Below are 6000 nucleotides of genomic sequence, written 5' to 3'. Positions count from 1 at the left end.
TCACCATACAAGAACGCAGTCTTCACATCCATTTGTTCCAGTTCAAGGTCGAACTGTGCCACCATGGCAAGCAACATTCGAATGGACCTATGCTTCACAACAGGAGAGAACACATCATTGAAGTCGACACCTTCTTTCTGAGTGAAACCCCTTGCGACCAGCCTTGCCTTGTATCTTTTCGACGTCACTCCTTCGATTCCTTCCTTAACTTTGAAAATCCATTTACAGCTGACTAACCTTGCCCCAGCAGGTTTCTTGATCAGTTCCCAAGTGTGATTATCATGAAGAGATTTCATCTCATCATCCATGGCCTTCAGCCATTCAGTCTTATTTTGACTCCTCATAACTCCCTTATAATCTCTAGGTTCTTCGTCTAGAACCTCACTTGCAGAGATTAAGGCATAAGCTATAAGATCTGCATATCCAAATCTTTGAGGTGGCTTGATGACTCTTCTCGACCTATCTCTCGACAATAGGTAGTCATCGTCAGTTTCCTCAACTTCAGCATCTTCTGCTTCTTCTTCGACTTCATCTGGGATATGCAATTCAGCATCAACATGCTCCACCTCAACAGGAATCTCTACCTGTTCCAGCTCTTCGTCAGATGTTTCTGTACTTCGACCAACATCATCAGTTTTCTTAAAAGCCATTTCAGCTTCATTGAAAACTACATCTCGACTGGTGATACACCTCCTGTGACCTGGCTCTAGGCACCATAGCCTATAAGCTTTGACTCCTTCAGGGTATCCCATGAACATGCATTTCAGAGCTCTAGGTTCGACCTTGTCTTGCCTAATGTGAGCATAGGCTATGCAGCCAAATACTCTCAGTTTGTCGAGATCTGGTGGATGTCCCGACCAAACTTCTTCAGGTGTCTTCATATCTAACGCTGTCGAAGGACATCTGTTTATCAGATATGTTGCTGTCGCAACAGCCTCAGCCCAGAACACCTTCTTTAACCCCGCACTAGTCAACATACATCTAACTCTCTCCAAAATAGTTCGATTAAACCTTTCAGCCAAACCATTTTGTTGTGGAGTACCTGCAGTAGTTCTATGCCTTGCAATACCAGAGGTAGCACAAAAATTGTCGAATGCCTCATTGCAAAATTCAAGGCCATTGTCGGTTCTCAACCTCTTGACCTTTCTGCCAGTCTGATTTTCAACCAGAGTCTTCCAACTTTTGAAATTCTCAAAAGTTTCATCCTTAGTCTTCTGGATGAATACCCATAATTTTCTGGAATAATCATCTACTATGGATAGAAAATACCTTGCTCCTGAATGTGATGCACACCTTGCAGGCCCCCAAAGATCAGCATGGATGTAATCAAGGGATCCATGTGTTCTTTGTTTGCCTTTGTTGAACTTCACTCTGCAAGATTTTCCAAGTACACAGGGTTCACAAAACTTCAGCTTTTCGACTTTGTCTCCACCAAGCCGATTTTGTTTCCCTAATTCGACCAGACCCCTTTCACTGACATGGCCCAATCTCATGTGCCAGATTTCTGTCTTCGACAAAGGTTTCGTGGATACAACATTTGTCGAACCACTTACAACTTCAGCCTCAAGGGTATACAAGCCTTGTTTTTTCACGCCTCTCAAGACTTCCTTCGAACCCTTCATGACTCTTAGGATACTTTTCTCTCCTTGGAAAACATATCCTTTCTTGTCGAATTCACCAAGAGAAAGTAGATTTCTCTTCAAATCAGGAACAAACCTGACTTCAGTCAACAACCTTATTGACTCATCATGGAGCTTGAATCTAATAGATCCAATACCTGCAATCTTGCAAGCCTTGTTGTTTCCCAGCAATACGGATCCACCATCTTGATCACATAATTCCTCGAACAAGTCTTTGTTTGGAGTCATGTGCCAAGTGCAACCTGAATCCATAATCCACTCCTTCTTAGAGTCACTGCTTGAAACCACAAGAACATCAGATGATTCGAAATCATCTTGAACAATGGCAGCGTTGCCATTATCCTTACCTCCATGATATTTCAAGCGTTCAGGGCACACCTTTCTTGTGTGACCCTCCTTTTTACAATGATAGCATCGAATGCCAGATGCTTCGCCACTGTAAGACTTCGACTGGCTTTTGCCTTTCTTCTTGTCGAACTTACCATCCTTTCGTAAGAGTTTTCCTTTAACGGCCAAACCTTCGCCAACAGTCGAAGGTTTATGCTCCTTTCGTTCATTCAAGTCCTTAGAGTACAAGGCTGATTGAACTTCTTCAAACGTCAGGGACTCCCTTCCATACAAGAGAGTTTCTTTGAAGTGAGCATGTGATCGAGGCAAAGAACACAATAGTAACAGCGCTTGATCTTCATCATCGATCTTCACATCAATATTTTCAAGATCAAGAATCAGCTTGTTGAACATATCCAACTGCTCAGCCAATACTTTGTCTTCAATCATCTTGAATGAATACAAAGCTTGCTTCAGGTAGTGTCGATTTACCAGCGATTTGGTCATATACAAACTTTCAAGTTTCACCCATAACCCTGATGCCGTCGTCTCCTTTGATACCTGCCGGAGAACCTTATCACCAAGGCTCAACAAAATTGCGCCGTGTGCTTTCTCGATCATATCTGTCTTCTCCGCTGCCGTTAATGCAGCATTCATGGCTGCCTCTCCCTTCAACGCTTCCAAACAACCCTGCTGAACCAGTAGGGCTTTCATCTTCAAGCGCCACAGACCGAAATCATTCACTCCGGTGAATTTTTCAATCTCATACTTTGTTGACGGCATCTTCTCCACGCTCACCGCACCAATTTGTTGTGAAAAACGATACCAATAACAAAATATAATAGGGAATTAGGGAAGAGAATAAGAACACAATAATTGGTTATAACTGCTATTCTTTTACTTTCTCTTAAAACAAGATTACAAGTTTACAAGAATAACAAATAACCTCTCTCACCCTAAATTAGGATTTGCAGCATAGCAATGATGAGAGACTAGTATGCTATTTATAATAAAACCTAACATACTAACTAATGGGCTTTTTCCACAAGGCCCATTACACAAGTCAACTTAATAAACAAGCTAACTTAACAAATTAGGGTTTAAACACTAAAACCTAATTTAACATGCTAACAACCCTAGCATCTTCGACACAAGCATGTGAACAACCTTCGACTTCATGCTTAACCCTGTCGAACCAAGAAGCTACCCTTCGGCCATACTAGAGTTCGATCCAAAATCTCACACATGAGAATAGAAGAGTTGCAAAGCAGTCTAGAAGCACAAGAGTTGAGTCTGACTGAAAGAACTTTTGAAAGGGAAGTTGAGCAAGCTCTGAAAGCTTCTTTTGTCAAGAAGGACCAGAAGCATTCTTAGTTAGAGTCCAAGAATAGACGTGGTGACAGATTCCAGAAGGAAGCCCCAACTTCTGATGAAAAGAAATATCAGAAGGGAAAGGAGAAGAACAAAGTTCAATGTTACTGTTGCAAACATTTTGGCCATTTTGCTAGAGACTGTTTGGCAAACAAAGGAAGGAAATCAGAAGAAGCAAACATAACCAGAGGTGATTCAGATGATGAACCTGTGCTATTGATGGCTTCAGAGTCTGACGGAAGATGTTTGTCAGAGTGGTGGTATATGGACACTGGGTGTTCAAATCACTTGACTGGAAACAAACAGTGGCTGATAGATTTTGACTCTGAAAGGAGGACAAAAATCAGATGTGCTGATGACAAGTACCTTTATGCAGAAGGTATGGGAAATGTCAAAGTCAAAGTGAAGAATGGAAAGACTGTTCTGATTAAGGATGTTTGGTATGTTCCTGGAATCAGAAGCAATCGAACAGTGTAGGTCAGCTCAATGAGAAAGGCTTCTCAGTTGTTATGAAGAACAATCTCTTGAAGTTGTATGATTCTAATCAGAAGCTGATTATGCAATCTAAACAGGGAAGCAACAGAACATTCAAGGTGAATGTAGAAACAACTGAAACAAAGTGTCTGAGTGCAGAACGCTCAGAAGGTGATAGTAAGCTGTGGCACAAGAGGTTGGGGCACTTGAACTATAGAAGCCTGGGGCATCTAAGTTCTAAGAAGCTTGTACATGGCATTCCTAAGGTTGTGAAGCCTGAGAAGTCATATGAGGTATGCATGAAAGGCAAACAACCCAGATTGCCATTTTTCTGGGAGCAGTGCACTCTGATGTGTGTGGACCATTTCCAGAACCTTCACTTGGAGGAAATAGGTATTTTGCGTCTTTCGTGGATGAGTTCAGAAGAATGACGTGGGTAACTGTCATACCCCAAAATTTGCCCATGCTAATCAATACACAAAGCCCCTAGACACACTCTCCTATACAAAAGCTCTGAATTAGGGTTTGACTAATTCAAGGGAAAATCATTGAATCAATGGCTCAAGGTGGTTCAATAAGGTCCCTAATATCCCAAAGTATCTCCATATAAAATTTCAAGTCAAACAGAACAAGTTTGGTCCCTCAAATCCTGGTTAGGTCAACAGTCGACTCGTAAGGGCAAAACAGTCATTTCAAGTCAAAATACAGTCAAAGTTCAAGATATTTGGTCAATAACATCCTCATAACCCTAAAGTCATCATTTGATCAAGGATTGATCATGATGATGCAAGGAAAGATCAGAAAAGTCAAAAGTCAAGAGTTACTATTTTGGGCATGAACTGAAAAAGTCAACCAAACTTTGAAAATTCACCAAATATTCATACTTTATCAGAAAAATTCCCACCAAAGCTCATTTTAAAGGGAATTCACTCCTCCATCCAATGGTCCAAGAATCAGAGCTCATAGGTCAATGGTTTGAGAGATATGACTTCATACATTATAGGTCCTTTTCAAAAGTCAACAAAAAGATACTTCTTTCAAAAGGACATAAAATAAGAATGAAAAAAGATTTTGATGTGAGACCAAAGACACTGGTTAGAGGACTCTCTGAGGTTTCTAAAAAATCCTAGAACACCTCCATACCTCAAAAATTGAGGGAGATACATCTTGTCAAAGTTGGACTATTTTGGAGGGAAAAGTGTGAAGGAATTTTGAATTTCTTGCTAATGGGCCTATATTTTTAAGATCCAAACTTGTTCCTCATGACATTGAGAGCCCATAAACCAATGGCCACGAAATTGTGGGATCTATTTGATTTATTATTAATTTTTATTCATTTAAAAAATGATTAAAGTTAAGTAATTCAATTAAAAATCAAAGATTTGGTTTATAGAATCAATTTGGATCAATTCAATTGTCAATAATATCCCAAAACCAATATAATTTCGTGCATATTAAAATTGGGAAGAAATCGATTCAATTAAGGCAAAATTAGAAAGATTTCATGGCATATTTCCAATCTAATTTTCTCTACACTCAATCTCAAGATTCACAAAGATCTCCTTCAATTTTGTTAACCTAAAGCTCTCCCTATAAGTACACAATCAATTCAGAAGGCTAGGGTTCAAGAATTCTGCCTCCAAAAGCTTCAAATCCGAGTAAAAAAATTCAAGAAATCTCAAACTCGATTTCCAATTTGCAAGCATATTCAGGAGTTCTCTTTGGTCCTAGCACGTTCTAAGAACTCCACTGAACGATTTGAGATCGTTACCAGGCCTCCTCACATCAAGAACACGCTCATACAAGCCCACGGTTTGCGTTTTTTTTCAAAACTTCGATTACATTGAATCATGCATCCTTTCCATAATCTAAATGCATAGATATGTTTGTTGTGGTGTGTTTACCGTTTCTGGAAAATTAATTGAGTTTTTATGCGCATATGAGTCGGATGCCATAGTTAGGTTTCCGAAGCTCTTTTTTGGTGCTTTCTTATACAGGTATTGGTTGACCAAATTAAGGTCATAATAGGATTCGTGAGAGTCATACGAATCCTATGGCACCGTCGCGAAAAATTTATTTGCCCTCTAGGTGGTATTCGTTATTTTGCAGGTGTGGAAAGAAGGTCTTTTATGGCGCATTTGGCAACAAGCGGTGTAAAAAACCTTGTTGCAGAATTTTTGAGGAAGAA

The sequence above is a fragment of the Vicia villosa genome, linkage group LG4 (assembly GCF_029867415.1).
Source record: "Vicia villosa cultivar HV-30 ecotype Madison, WI linkage group LG4, Vvil1.0, whole genome shotgun sequence".
Lineage (NCBI taxonomy): Eukaryota > Viridiplantae > Streptophyta > Magnoliopsida > Fabales > Fabaceae > Vicia > Vicia villosa.
Note: the sequence above shows the minus strand (reverse complement) of the source record.